The 16,185-nt window shown below is 36.9% G+C and overlaps 1 protein-coding gene across 2 annotated transcripts in view; it reads left to right on the top strand.

The window, feature by feature from the left end:
• The window catches only part of RAB3C (RAB3C, member RAS oncogene family), a 279,798-nt gene that overhangs the window by 119,879 nt on the left and 143,734 nt on the right, over nucleotides 1-16,185 (top strand). The gene's annotated exons all lie outside the window — the stretch shown is intronic.

Genomic DNA, 16,185 nt, shown 5'->3' with positions numbered 1-16,185 from the left:
TTAGATTGTGTCCAGTTTTAATATGAGTTTGACCTGTATGCTACAGGTTGCTTTGCTTTGGCATCACAGCCAAGTTTTCCCTTTTAAAAACAGCACCCACAATAATAGCATTAGAGGATGCTGAGTGCCCACAGGGTTCGCTCTCCCTACCCGTCCCTGACCCCTCTCCAGAAGGGTGGCACCCACGCCACAACGCACAGCCCAGTCCTCACACTGGGATGTCGGCCTTTCTAGCTCACCCTGACCCTTGCAGCCAGTGATCAGGACGCATTTCACCCCAGGAAAGCCGAGTTTTTTCTTGAACGGAAGTGTATAAAAAGAAGCAATCTGCTTCCCCTGCTCTATCCAAAAGACTTTTATGTCCCCCACAGTTGATAGGAAGTCCCTCTTCGGGCTTCTGAGGCTTAGTGAGGCCTCCTTGAATTCTTCTCCTTGGGTGCATCACTCAAGCCTCTGTCATCTTTGCGGCTGGCCTCTGACCTCTGACCACCTGCCTCTGATTTCTGTTCCTATAGTTATGGAACTAGACACCAGACTTAGCTCTACACTGGTTTCTGATCAGAACTAAACAGAAAATGAGAGAATTGCTTTAATAGTAATTAAGTTCCTTACTAGATGGTTTCAACATAACCAAAAAATGTTGGCAAAAAGCCAAGGATTGTCATCCAGTGAGCTATGTGACCTTGAAGCATCATTTGCAATTGCCTTTGATCTTAGGAGGCCATGAGTAACTTTATGCCTTGTCAAGGTTGATATTCTATGATCTCATACAGAAATGTGAGGTCACTATAGTCGCACATGAAAGTGTCCTTGGCTGTCTGAGACCTTGGTCTGACTGTCACTATTTTCAGAATTCCAGGAAAAAGGACTTAGTATTTTTCACCGACTTACCATATGAGACAGTACTCGGCAATTCAAATTGACTCTGACCTTTAGGTATTCCATTTGGATGTATTATTACTACTTTTTAAGAATTATTTTAGGTTGAAGTTCGTTTTAAGAAAAGAAACAAATAAACTGGACACATGTATAAAGAGAAGAGTATATCATTATTTTACTTTATTTTCTTTTATTTTTTGAGACAGAGTTTCACTTTGTCACCCTCAGTAGAGTGCTGTGGCATCACAGCACATAGCAACCTCAAATTCTTGGGCTCAAGTGATCCTCTTGCCTCAGCCTCCCAAGTAGCTGGGACTACAAGCATCTGCCACAATGCCTATTTGTAGAGATGGAGTCTTGCTCTAGCTCAGGCTGGTCTTGACAACCTGAGCTCAGGCGATCCACCCGCCTTCGCCTCCCAGAGGGCTAGGATCACAGGCATGAGCCACAGCGCCTGGCAAGACTGCATCATTATTACTAGGACTAGTATGATTTCATTTGAAGTCAAGAAGCGTTTCCAAAGTGGGCACCCTTCTCCTGGGGGCTCTTCTCCCTGCTGTTCCAGTCCTCTTCCCAGAGTCATTCATTTTACCCTCTTGTTGCGGCCCTGCTGCCTGCATCTCTCCCTCTGTGGAGCGTGTAATGAGTCCTGCAGCAGCTTCTATTTCTCTAGCATCTAATTTCTACATTTTCACTTCATTTTTTCTCTCCATATTAGAAGCTTCATTATACTTATATTCAAGTGATTCTTACCACCCTATGTAGTTTAAGATATGGGAATCACTACTTAAATCTTGAAAAACCCTTGTAATTCATTAGCTCTTTTGTTTTGTGAGGGTCAAAACAATCATAAAAATAAGAATGTGCAGAAGACCTTGAAGAAATCAGTGAGCATAATCAAGTGGTAATCATGACAGGAATTTAACTGTGTATTTCATCTATGAATTCTGTTTCCTTTCCATGTAAGGGGACATGGAGAGAGAAAATGAAAGAATGTGGACTCTGGCTGATCCTGAAGGACAAATTTCTTGATTTTCTCTTCTCCCTTGGAGGTGGGGTAAATAAGAATCAGTGTTCCACTGAGCAATTCTAATATACTGTCTATTGGGATCTGACAGGCCAGCTTGGATTCTTTACTCTCGTTAACACGATCCATAATAATGACACTGCTTGCAGCATTTACAATTTACAGAGAACTTTGCTCATTTGTGCCTCATAATTCAAGTCAGTATTGGGTATTGATTTCCTTTTGGAAATCAGGAAATCATAAGAAAACCTCTCTTACACTCAGAGAGGTTAGATGGTATTTCTAAAGCCACCCAGCATGTGAGTTTCAGAACCAGGGTAATAACCCAGGTATTCTAACTCCAAAGCCTTGTTTGTTCCTCCACACATTGCTGCTTCTGGAACACAAAAAAAGGAAAGTCTCATGTATTGAGCATTTCGGTCCATTTTGTGCTGCTGTATAGAAAAGCCCGAGGCTGGGTAATATATAAAGAAGGAAAGGTTATGTGGCTCATAGTTCCATAGACTGTCAAAGAAGCTCAGCACCAGGATCTGCTTCTGGTGAGGGCTTCAGGGAGTTTCCACTTAAGGAGGAAGGAGAAGGGGGAGGTGTGTCATGTGGTGAGAGAAGGAGCAAAGAGAGGGACATGGTGACAGGCTGTTTTAAACATTCAGCTCTCCGGTGAACAGCTAAGGTAAGAACTCACTCACTATCTTGCTGAGGACACCAAGCCATTTGGGAGGGATCCAACCCCATCAGCAAAACGCCTCCCACCAGGCTCCACATTTTACTTTGGGGGTCAAATCTCAACATGAGATTTGGAGGCGCCAAACATCCAAACCACAGTCAGGATGCTGGGAATGCAGGAGTCAAAACGTGGTCCCTGGAGTGATAGCCCATCAAAATTTACTCTCACTGAGAACCTGCAACAACCTTATCCTTCCCTGGAGCTTATTTCAATTCACATCCATTTGTCCCTTCTCTGATTCCTCCAGCCTTTACGTGATACAATAAACATTTCACTCACAATCAGGCTCTTGGATTGCTTTATTTGCATCATTTTGCCAGTTTATGGGAAATACAAATTCCTTGATTTAGAGATTGCATCTCACAGGTGTTTATTTTGTATTTTTTCTCTGTATCCCAGTGCAATGCCAGGAATATAGATTTTCATGTTTGGCTGGTTTTTAATAAGAAGTTAACCCAGACAGAATATTGATTCGTTAAAAAAAACAACCTGATATTTGCTCTGTATAAATTTTGAGCCCTCATGTAAATTTCACCTAAGCACTAAATTGGTTGGGTTAAGAACTAGTTTTGTTCTTAGATAGACAGTCCAGAAGAATAAAAAGAATAGCCATTTGATAGAATATTTTTAGAAGATGTACATGGATTCTCTTGAAAGCACAGGCCAAAATAGGCTAAGCGCGCAGAGGAGTGCACTCCCGTGAAGACAATGCAGACAGTAGAATACATAGGGAGAAGCTGGGGAAAATGGCCAAATTCTGACACAAAAGGATTAAAAACACACACATAATAAATATAAGTTTAAATACAAAGCTGGACAGAGATGTGGGGCCATATGAAAAAGAAGGTAAGGAATCTGGACTTTATTTCCTGGCCAGTAGGAGGACAGGGACTGGTTCTGAATGGGGGTAAATGGTTGGCTGGATGGTGACGGAGGTGGCAGGGTTGTCTGAAACTTCAGTACCTCAGGAGCCAGTCCACAACATAAAGGAGAGAAGATCATCAGATGAGAGAATACCGTGGCAGCTGTTAACAGCTGCAGTCCTCTGTGGCCACCCAGCAACACAGTCACCATTGTCACCATCTCTAGAACGTTTTCAAAACAAATTGAAAATAGGGACCTTTGTGTAAAATTATTCACATTTTTCGATGTTAGCTAAGGAAATTTCAAACACTATAGTAATCAAACAGAGTACTTCTGTGCGTTAGATACCAGCCTGTGATCTTGACCTGCAGAAGTGACAAAATAGCTTCTCAAAACAGGGAAGAAAAGCAAGCTGATCAGAATCAGAGGTGGGCTGGGCAGCTAACCTCATGGTTTAACAGGGAGAGCTGCACAAACCACAAAAACACTCCTATTCTAGAGGCAAACGCATGTCTCAGCCTTATATTTTATACCCAGTTCCGGTTTTATTTTTAAAATAGCACATTTGCAGTGTGTGACTCAGCTGACTCTTAAAGCTTTTAAACATCTTTTTAACTCTTTAGAACTGACAGGTAATATGATAAGAATCTATAAACGATCTCAGAAATCATGGATTTGTTTTGTTAACTCACATCTGGTTTCAAATATGAATTATATTGAACACATTCTGGAAGACTTTAGAGACAATAATTAATTGTTCATTGATCATCCATCAGCATAAACCTGGATATTCCTAAGTAAACCAGCATATATGGTCACCCTGTCTGCCTGACATATAACTGGAATTCCAAAATAAACAAATAAAAGGAATGAGATAGAAGTAGCTCGAAGAGTTAACACTAATCTTTTTTTTCTGGAATTGTTAAAAGATAATGATCTCTCAGCAGTTTATGTAAAGGAAGCGTATAAGTATAACCACATCACAGTGAAACTATATAACACCAAAGATGAAGAAAACTTCCTAAAAGGAACTTCAGAGAAAAGATAGTTGTCAAAATGGAATAATTAGACTGTGCCTGAAAACAATGGAATAATGCTATAAAGTAAAGGCAGAATACATAAATAGAAATGTATACCCAGCTAAACATAATGTATGAATAAGGGTTAAACAAAAATATATCCAGACATACAAAAGGAAAATGTTTACTACCAGCAGTTCTTCACCAGTGGGTTTCCAAAGAATGTTCAGAAACATGAAAGAATGGTTTGAGATGCAGAAGAAATTGTGACTAAGGAAACTTGAAATCACATAGATACATATAGATATAAATACTCTCTGTCTAAAAACGATATCTACTTAACAATATCAGGTACAGTAGGTCACACCTGTAATCCTAGCACTTTGAGAGGCCAAGGTATGAATATCATTATAGGCCAGGAGTTTGAGACCAGCCTGAGTAAGAGAGAGAGCCCATCTCTACAAAAAAATAAAAAACTTAGCTGGATGTGGAGATGCACACCTGTAGTCCTAGCACACCTGTAGCCCTCAGCAAATTGGGAGGCTGAGATGGAAGATAGCTTGAACCCAAGAGTTTGAGGTTGCAGTGAGCTATGATAACACCAGTCCACTGCAACTCTGGAGACAGAGCTAGAGTCTAAATAAATAAATAAATAAATAAAATCAAGGTAGTGTTAAAACATGGAATATTGTACAACATTATTATTTAAGATAGAAAGGGGTAACTGAGAAATTATTCTAAATATCTGATTGGGGGGAAGTGACATTAAAGATATTAGCAAAATATTTATCCTCAATATAAATGTTAACATTTTAACAATTACTTTATATATAACTGGTATAATTCCCAAACTAATAAGAAGGCTGAAATTAGAAAAAATAAAAAGGTTCTCAACCAATTGAAAACAAAGCAGAACATAAATAAACAAGAAACATAAAAAATATCAGATCAAATATCACAGAACATGTCAGTAAATATACAAGCAAATATAGTGGTAATTACAGAAAATATCAGTGGGCCTTTTGCTAGTTATAGGTTACATTTGAAACTATGAAGATAATACAGTACCTTATAACATAAGGTACAAAAACAATGAAAGAGGATGAAGATTGGAAGTCTGCACAACACCTTTAAGAGATGAGCAGAAAAGAGGAGCTTGAAAACCAAAAAAATTAAAAAAGGAAAAGAGGAGCTTGTATAGATAGCTAAAGAATAAAATTTGAAGAACCTAAATAATCAAGAGAGAGTCATACCCTTAATGAATAGATTCAAAGAATAGGCTATCATCTATACCACATGTTTCATAAAAAACAACTAAGATGAGAACCAAATATTAAATGGTAGCAAGGAGGTCATTGATTACTCATGAACAATTTCAGTAGTGTTAGGACTGGACACAGCTACAATTGGTTGAAGAATTAGATCTCCAAAAAGTCACATCTGGAGTTGCTAGACATAAGGAAAATGGAAAATTGTTGCTTTGGCAAAGAGATAGCCAACGACCATTTTGCCAACGACACTATAGCCAATGACTATAGCGACTATTTTGTTAAATATTCTGTAAATTTTAGCCAACTTTAAGGGTGACTTTTGGGACACATTATAGTTCAAAACAGTGAAGTTGATAAAGATGCAAAGCACATACTGGAACAAATGTTAAATAGCCAAAAAATAACATCAGATACGGAGCCAGAGTAAAAACAATACTACCTAAATTCCCCAACATTCAGCCTCATATTCAGAAAGATGGTTAGACTTTGGTTGTTAGAGGAAAACTGAGCTTTAGGATGACCTGTGCCATTTGCCAATGCTGTGACTTAGAACGGGCACCTCATCTCTTCATTTCTCAATTGCATTGTCTATAATATGGTCTATTCCCTCAGAATAAGTACATGAAAGGGTATACGTCAATGTACTTTAAAATGTATAATCCCATAGCAGATACATGACTTTATAAATGTGTCCAAATCCATATAACACCAAAAGTAAACCCTAAAAATCATTTTATCATAAGGACATATGCACTAGGTTCTTTATCACAGCTCAATTTGCAATGGCCAAGGTGTGGAAACAACCTAAATGCCCATCATCTCAGGAATTGATTAACAAATTATGGTATATGCATATCATATGTGGTATATGCATACCATGCACAGCCATAAAAAATGATAGTGACTTCCAATCTTTTGTATTAGCCTGGATGGAGTTGAACACATTCTTCTCAGTAAAGCATCTCCATCATTGGAGAAGCAAATATCCAATGTACTCAATAAAAATATGAATTAGGTGATCTAATTCACACTCACATAGGAGAAAAATTCATTTTAAGTTGGAGAAGGGGGAAAGAGGGAGTGGGGAAAGGAGAGGAGGGTTTGGGGCGCTCCCCCTGAATGGGCACACTGTAGAGGTGTATGATAGAACATAACTACAAGATGGACTCGACCTACCTAACAAATTCAAATATTAAGATTTGGTTGCTTGTACCCTCACATTAACCTGAAATTAAATTAAAAAAGAATGAACCCTAATGTAAACCGTGGTCCTGGGTGAATATGATTGTCAATGTACGTTCTTCAGTTGTAACAAATGCACACTCTGGTGGGGGACGTGGATAGCAGGCGAGGCTATCCATGAGCAGGATAGGCAGTGAAAGGATCATCTCTGTACTTTTTGCTGTGAACCTAAAACTGCTATAAAAACTAAAGTCCATTATTTAAAAAAGGAAACAGAAAACAAAAGCTCGGTACTGATGAGCCTAGTTTAAAATATCCCTGTCATGTCCAGTTTAGTACCAACACTCTCCCCTTACATCTGTCTAAATTCCCAGGGACACGTCATGCAATAAGAAGAGAAATTTGAGCCACTCTTTTTGTCATTTGTTTTCTCTAGTTCTTGCTCATTCAATATCAGACATGGAAGAAGATCTTGCAGGGAGAGAGAGGGCAGATGACTGTACCCAGCTGGATATGCAATTGCAATTCTCAACTCCGTGAAGGCTGTCCTGCTGCCCACTCCTACTGTGTGACAAAATATCGATGATGCCTCCCATGTGTAGGATCTTCAGGAAGCCATGTAGGGCTTTCCTACGGCACAGTGCTATGACTTGGAAGATTTGTTCAGATTCCTTCCCCTTTAACACTCCCTCAGCTCCCTCCTGCCCCTGTTAACACACTTCATAGCATCCCACATCTCCTCCGGGAGACAGCTCTTTTAGAGGCAGGTGAATGGCAAAATGTCTCAAATGCATCTACCAGTTGTGGTTTTATTGGTCCATGAGAAACTCACATATCTTAGCCATAGTAACCTGTGGAAAACCAGGCTTCTTCACTTTCTCCACCTCCTCAACCCTATTATCTCTCTTGAGGTATCAAATACCCCTGCATAAAAGCAGATCAATAATTCCATTGCTAAAGGAAACACCATTCAACCACCCAACTCACTTATGGCTTGCGTGAGTAAAATCTTCCATCTCTTTGTCAGGAGTTTATCTGAGTCTCAGTTGCCAATTTTAGGGCAATAGTAAAAATTCTACTAAAAACCATATTATCCTTTGAAATTCACTGCATTTGATCTGATGCAAGCATTTCCTAGTGTGTCTTGTGAATAAAAACAATACCCAACTTTGACTAAAAGCTCTGAGCTGCCTGCATTTATGTATTTATGCCCCAGGTTTTGAAAAAAAATTAAGTACAATCATAATCCCACTGGGAAGAAGTATGTCAAAAAGATTAATTAGAAAGAAAGCAAAACTGGTATCTTCCCCTGCCTCTGTGTTAAACATTCTTAGAAAACAAGCTGTTAAATAAAATAAGTAAAGATGCCTTTATGTGGTTTTGTTTATAAATTTTATTAAGGTCTTAAAAGGGTTCATCTGAGGGTTTAAATGTGTTTACTGAAAAGTGTCTCCAACTTTCATGACCAGAAAAGTACAGTCAGTGGATGTGTCAGTGTATTACTGACAATGGAGTCAAAGGCCCCCTATTTAAAAAAAAAACAAACTATATACAGCTGTTCTCTCTTCCAGGAAAGATGAATCGCCATGGTAACACTGCCATGAAATTATAGGTCAAGTTTTATCCTTCTGCCTCAGGCTTATTTTATTAGGTTTTACTTAGAAGTGGATAACGTTGTAAAATGAGGATTTTGGCATTTCAAAGCTAAACATTATCACAAGAAAAATCTGATCAATAAAATCTGCTGGTGTGAAGAAGATGGATAAAGGACAGTAGGTAGGGAGAACATTTAAGTCGGTTGAAAAGCTATTTAGAGGTCAGTTTATGAGCACTCTTCTAACATGTGGATTTGCTTTACAAATGCTTATATAACTAAGTGTGTGTGTGTGTAAATGAATTCAAACTGACTGTTTGCATAAGATCAGTAGGGAAAAGGGGGTTGTACATTTTATTTTCATGGATGATTAACTGCTCTAAGGAAAAAAATTCTTATTACATTCCAAAAATAAATATGAAACAAGAAAGCATGAAATATTTAAGCTTCCTTTTAGTTACTATTTTTGTAAGACTAAATTCAATGCTACTTTATGCCTATTTATGAAAATAAATAAATACAATTTGGAGGAAAGTAACATCATACAAAGTGGTGTGTGATAATCAGCATTCTGTTGTTTCTGTTGTTTGGGGGGACTTCTGTCTCGGTATATATCATGACTTAAAATTCTTCTGTAACAATATCTAAATCATAACTTTTGTCATATTAAGCAACATAGTTTTGTCCTTCTAACAGGACATACGTTAGAATAGAAAGATGATAGATAGATAAATATACAGGTAGAGATGTAGTTTTTAAAATAACAAGATATACGAAACCAACTTTTTATAACAGAATTAATTATACATAAGTGGAATATGTGATAGTGCATTTTAGCATAACATCTTCCCTGAATTCACACAGTAAGGTTATGTTAGACTTCTCTCTGAGCTATCTTTAATTTTCTTTATTTTTTTCTCCTGTGAAATAATAAAGGAGCATCTGGGTAGCTATGAAATTTATGTTGCTTTCACCCTGATCGTGAAGATTGCAGCCTAGGGTAAGTGACTATATTGGTTTTCTAAGGCTGCTGTAACAAATTAGCGCAAACTGGGTTATTTAACACAAAAGAAATTCTAGAGGCTAGAAGTCCTAAATTAAGACTCTCCCCCTCAGGGCTCTGGGGGAGAATGGGTTCCACACCTCTCCCCTGGCTTCCTGCGGGTGCTGGTAATGCTTGGCACTCTCTGTGGTGTAAATTTACCATGGCCCCCTGCCCCCCCCCCCCCGCCTCCGCCTCTGCATCTTGGCATGCCATCTCCTCCATGGTACCCTGTCTGCTTTCATTCTTTATAAAGGTTGGGGCCCACCTTAATCTTGTGTGACCTTGTCATAACTTGATTACATCTGCAAAGACCTTATTTCCAAATAAGGTCACAATAGAGGTGAAGGGTAGGGATTTCAGCATATGTTTTGAAAGAACACAATGCAACCCATAACAGAAACTAAGAAACAGGCCTTCACCAAGAAAGCAAATCACCTCCATTACCATTTGAAATTGCTATACTGTCCGGTTCTTTAGAAAAATAACTTTTTCTTAAGCTTAAATATTTCATGCTTTCTTGTTTCATATTTATTTTTGGAATATAAAAGTGGTAACTTTTTTACCATTTTAATTTTTGTAGACATGTAGGGAATATTGTTTTCTGATTAATGAAATGCTCTCAATGTGTAGAATTTTAAAATATATAAAATATACCTAGAATAGATAAAATAAATTTAATATATATCTATCACAGTCCCTAACTTATAAAAAGAGTTCACTTAGAGTTAAGGAATGAATGAATCAATCAATCTCTGTTAATATTCAACTAGGCTGAGCATAATTTAATCCCCCTTTGATGATTCAAAATAATTCCTTCAGGTAAAAGATAGTGAAGTATGAGTTAAGAGATCTCTACTTGTTTGAGTGCTCAATGACTGAGTCCATTTCACATCTTAGTGTCCATTTGGAAACTCACTAGTTAAACCAGGTTTAAGGTCTTGGATTACAGTGTTCTCAGCCCCAGTTTCTGTTCACTTTGCCTTTGGGTAGTACATATTTTTCATAGCTTAATTAAATTACTTTTTTTATAATTAAACACCATCAATTAAACAACAATGTGTTTTCATTTGGTTTCTCTACATATAAAATTGCCTACCCTTATTATATACCAGGATTGTCTGTCATTCAATGTATTTTTCTCTGTCTAGACATTCAATAAATATATTCTGACTATGGTGATATTTTTTGAGTTATGTTTCTATATTAAGGGTTTCTTCCATTAATTCAATACAGAGAGAAGTAACCACCAAGACAAAAAACAAATTACAATAAACCTTGTAAATGAAAGCTATTTCCTCAATCTTGAAGCTGTGTGTTGTTATCTGCAATGCATACAGTTTAAAAGAAAAAAGTTTCCATCAGGAAAAAAATGTTTAAGGTAAAAACCAAAACTATAATGCCAAAATTCAAACTGAATACATTCCTGGCTATTATTACACTTATCAAGCTGCTAATATTTTCCATTTTGCAATTCTTTTCTTGACAGATATTCAAGTATTTGCTAATCAAACTTTCCATTATTGCCAAAAATTTCTCCTAAAAGCATGATTGGGAAATCAAAATATTTAAACTAACTATATCGATTTTATTTTTTTAAAGGAAAAAAATGAAAACTATAAATCATGGAAGAAAGTTTCCAAATATTAATATTTGATCCTTCATTTTCTCTATAAGAGATTTCCAGTTGTGTTTTTCAATCACCAGAAGCCCACATTTATAGGAAACCAGCAGGTACACTCAGCTATTAGAGTCACAGCACAAAGGAGGCTAACAACACAAAGCTGAGGATTGAAGGCAGTTTCCTGAGCAAATTGAGAAGGAGACACCCTATTAGCTACCTGAGACTGTTCAAGTCTAATTACATTAGTGGCACTTGACATTATATTCTAAAATTTTCTTTTCCTTCCAATATAACCTTCTATCATCATTAATAAATGTCAAATGTAATGAACTGTTTTCTGACTTTTTTTGCTTATCTAACAGAAGACAATGCTAATGAGTTTTTAACCCTGAAATGATTTTAAAATCCAAGACAAAGTCAACTTGGTGTCTATTAGCTTAGTTTTTATTCTTTATATTTTCTATTCATAAGGAGAGGAAAATTTCTCTTTGTATTTTTTTTATTTTAATTTTTGTTTTGTTTTGTTTTCTGAGACAGAGTCTCACTTTCTTACCCTTGGTAGAGTGCCAGGGCTTCATAGCTCACAACAACCTCAAACTCTTGCCTCAGCCTCTCAAGTAGCTGGGACTACAGGTGCCTGCCACAATGCCCAGCTATTTTTTTAGAGACAGCATCTCTGTCTTGCTCAGGCTGGTCTCCAATTCATGAGCCCAAGCAATCCACCTGCCTCAGTCTCCCAGAATGCTAGGGTTACAGGCGTGAGCCCTGCGCCTGGCTTCTATATATTTCTTACTACGCTTCCCCTACTTGGTACACTTCCGTATTCTCCTTAAGAGCTTTTAGGTTATAAAACATCTCTAATTAGATTATGTTTCTGAGTTCAAATCAGAATGGTACCTGTGTTTTGAAGATGCTGCCCCTTGCTGTGACTTAAGTACTATCTGAAACTTCTAATTTTTTCTTGAAATATGGACCCCCACACACACACACACACACACACACAACCCAGCTCTATTTCTGATTTTGATACATAATGACTAGCCAACTTCATGGTTTCTAGCCATTTTCTGTAACATTTCAGTCATAATTTAATGGAGCCTTGATATCTGCTCTCCCAAAGATTAAATAGGCCCACAATACGGAATTGACACATTTTATAACACTAGAACTTCTTTACTGTCAAAATAAAATCAACATCTATGAAAAGGGAGCACCATCACTTGAAGAGTTCGAGAAGAGAGTTACAGTTTTCAACACAACATTATTCAGTGTCTGTGGTGAAAACACGCTTGACAGAAAAGGTCTGGGTCACCTATTAGCAATGTCTGGGGATATCGGCTATTTTCCCCTACTGAGAAATTCAGACAAGCTGTCTATTGTGGTACAGAGAAAGCAGGGGTGGGGGTCCTCAACCTATGAGAATGTTTCCCAATAAATGTCGAAAAGATATTTTATCAAGAGAAAAAAATAAAGCCTTTTAAAGTTACTTCACAATAGGCAAAAAATAAAAAGGGTAGGTAGTATGTTCTGGAAAATATGAGCTATGCCAACTATGGGAAAATTTTAAAATGTACCAACTAGTTTTAAGAGATTCTTCCAGGGAGCTAAAAACATTGCAACATCTTTGATTACACCTTGCCTTTGAAACACAGTCTTTGGGAGTTTGGTTCTGACATTTTATTGGTGTTTTCTGACTTTCTTTCATAGTTGGATGTACTGTTAGCTGACTTAAATCCAATGAATATTTGAGAATATCCAGATAAGCTCAAGATTGGCTTCTTTCTGCCTAATTAATTTGTCCCAAGGATAGGCCATTTACGATATCTCTGTTTATCTCTAGTATCTACACTTTTATTTTTAGGATGTACAAAACAGTAAGCAAAGTGCAGTAAACTATCCAATAATCACCAGGTACTTCTTTTCTATAGTCTTGCAACTGTGCAGCACTGCATTTCCATTGCTATGGTTGGGACTCAATGCTTTTTAAAAATTAACTAGCCATTTATGTGCATAAGTAGTTTTACAATTAGAATATGTGACAGTTTTCCTAATGATTTCTAACACCATTTTATATATTAACCTTTGGTCTCTCTGGTGCAATACAGATATATTTCCCTGTTTATCATTTGATTTTCTACCATTTCAATTTTTTTTAATACTCAAGAAATTGTCAAATTTTCATGGGGTAAAAGCTATACTTTCTTTTTTTGTTTTTTTCTGCCATAGGTAGTACTACATATGTTCTAAATAACCTTCCCAGCTAGTTTTCCTTTACTTCTGTTTTTTTGGTACTATAATCTGTTCTCATTCTAAGTTTGAAATTTTTTTCCCAACAATACCTAATAAACGCCTAACTAGGCCAGCCTTATCCCTGCTCTAAGAGTAAAATATAATTTTTGGTTTCATAAAAGTCACATCCTTAGCTAATTTGCTGTTCCATTTTATACGCTACATTCTCCTAGAATCAGTCTCTGGTCTTCAACTTCCTTTGATCTCTTTCTCTGAATTCATAGGAGCCAAATAGAATATGCCACATAAATTAGAGTTGTTTGCAGTCTTAAGTTTCTCACAGTTGTCCATGGTGAGGGATAGAAGCATCAATGCAGGAGCATCCCTATGGCTGAGGAACAGCATGTTCCACATGACTCAACAGTGACCCCAAGAGATACCCACTTCATTTCAGTGGAAAGGGAGCTATGCTTGTGTCATCCAGCACATTAGCTTTCCCTCCAAGGCTTATTTTAAACCTTAGGAAGAGCTAGGACCCAGTCTGCTTTCAAAGGAAGCAATTCTGGAATAAAGGGAGAAAAAAGAGGCAAACTGAGATCAGAAAGGAGGCAACATGTCTGTCCAAAATGCTAAGTACCTAAAGAGTACTAGGAAAAAGTTAGACTCCAGTCTCTAGGGAAAGTGACAGAGGGAAAGTGAAGGGCAATAAGATTATGAACGTGATACCCCAGATCCTGAGGTAGGGGAAAGAGTGGGTTGAATTGAGGAACAACTCCTTCAGCTACAGTGCTGTGTAATATCTGTGATGGATACAGGACCATTTCAGTGACGTATCTGCTGCTGACTCCCAGAATTAATGGTAATATGCCACCGCTTTGGCAGGCATCGAATCCCTGCATTTGTGAGCTGCTATTTCCATCTTTCATTGGCCTCACCTACCCACATTTCAGAAATAACAGCAAGTATTTGCCAATTGATTGGCACTTTTTGCATGTTACTCTTTGTGGAAGTACTTCACATGAATAGCATCATATAACTCTAACAAGCATGCTACACGTTAGAGATGTTTAGTTTGTAGAGGTTCAGTAACTTGTCCACATTTTCTAGGTTTCTAACAGAACAGAACCTCAAATCCAGATCCATCTTACTTAAACATTCACACAAAGCAGATATTTTTCTTCTCATTTTATAGTTTAATAAACTGAGAATAAATTACAAGCTCCTTAAAGGCAGAGACCTTTTAATAAACTTTCTTTCCCACCCCCCACGGTGGTGTGTACTTAATAGGTGAAAAATAAATACATAATGATGGGGCTATTATACTCCTCTGGTTTTAGACTACACAAAAAGTCAGACTTTAAATATGTATAATATTATTTTACTTTATTTTGTATAGTTAGTTTCTATTTAATGGAAGTGAACATATGTAGAGGGTACTTTGAGCTAGATGTTTACCAAAAATAGAATTTTGTAGAATATGAAAAATTGCCTTAAATCATTCATATATAACAAGTTATTTTTTAAAGAGATAGGTCCATTTTATATGCTACATTCTATATGTGACCTTTCTAAGGTCACAAAGAAAAGAATAGAAACAAAGAAGAAATTTTTTTTTTAAACTCTACCCTTTAATTTCCTACTCCCCACATTTTAGCTTTGTGTTGTCTCCATTTATAAATGTTTATATCGCCTGTCCTTAATAGGTTGCTGTAGCTACTGTTGTTTTTGGATCAGTTTGAGGTTTGGGCTTCATACTAATGTTGTGAGTGGATTACCACCACAGTTACAGTATTAAGAGTATTCTGGATTTATTATGTACTGAAATTTACCAGTGGGTTTTTTACCTTCAGATGTTTTCTTGTGGCACATTAGTGTGTGTTTGTTTGTTTTTTCTTTCACATTCAAGAAATCTCTTTAGCACTTCCTGAAGATGGATTTGGTGATGGCACATTGTCTTCACTTTTGTTTGTGTGGGAAAGATTTATCCCTCCTTCATATTTGAAGGATAGCTTTGCTGGATACAGTACTCTCTGATGGCAGCTTTGTCTTTCATCATTGCAAATGTCCCACTCCCTCCTGCCCTGTATGAGAAGCCCATGATGAATTGGAGCTCCTTTATCTAATGTATTATTTGGATCTTTTCTCTTGTTGCTGTTAGGATCCTCTCTTTGTCCTTGACCTTTGAGAGTCTGATTATTACATGCCTTCACGTAGTCTTATTTGGGTCAAATCTGCTTAGTGTTCCCTGACCTTCCAGTGCCTAGACATTTATCTTTTTCTCAAGTTGTGGGAAGTTTTCTGTTATTCTTATTTTTTTTTTTTTTTGAGTAAGCTTTTAACCCCTTGCTCTTGCTCAATTCCCTTTTGAACGCCAGAAATCCTTAAACTTGGACTTTTAAGGTACAAATATAAAGTTTGATAGAAGAAATAAGACTTAGTGTTTGATAGATTAGTATTTGACTATAGTTTATTGTATATTTCAAAATAGCTAAAAAAGAATAGTTCAAATGTTTCCAGCATAAAGTAAAAAACAAATACTTAAGGTGATGAATTTACTAATTACACCGATTTGATCTTTACAAATTCAGTTAATGTATTTAATTATCTCACATGCCCTGAAAATTTGTGTGTTTATTATGTATCAATAAAAAATAAAATTATTAAAAAATTATTAAGAGACTTAGAAATAGATAAATTGTTTGAAAAGATAGATAGTAATACATTACA

The sequence above is a fragment of the Nycticebus coucang genome, chromosome 1, assembly GCF_027406575.1.
Source record: "Nycticebus coucang isolate mNycCou1 chromosome 1, mNycCou1.pri, whole genome shotgun sequence".
Classification (NCBI taxonomy): domain Eukaryota; kingdom Metazoa; phylum Chordata; class Mammalia; order Primates; family Lorisidae; genus Nycticebus; species Nycticebus coucang.
The sequence above is the reverse complement of the archived record's forward strand: the minus strand, read 5'-3'. Positions and strand labels throughout refer to the sequence as shown.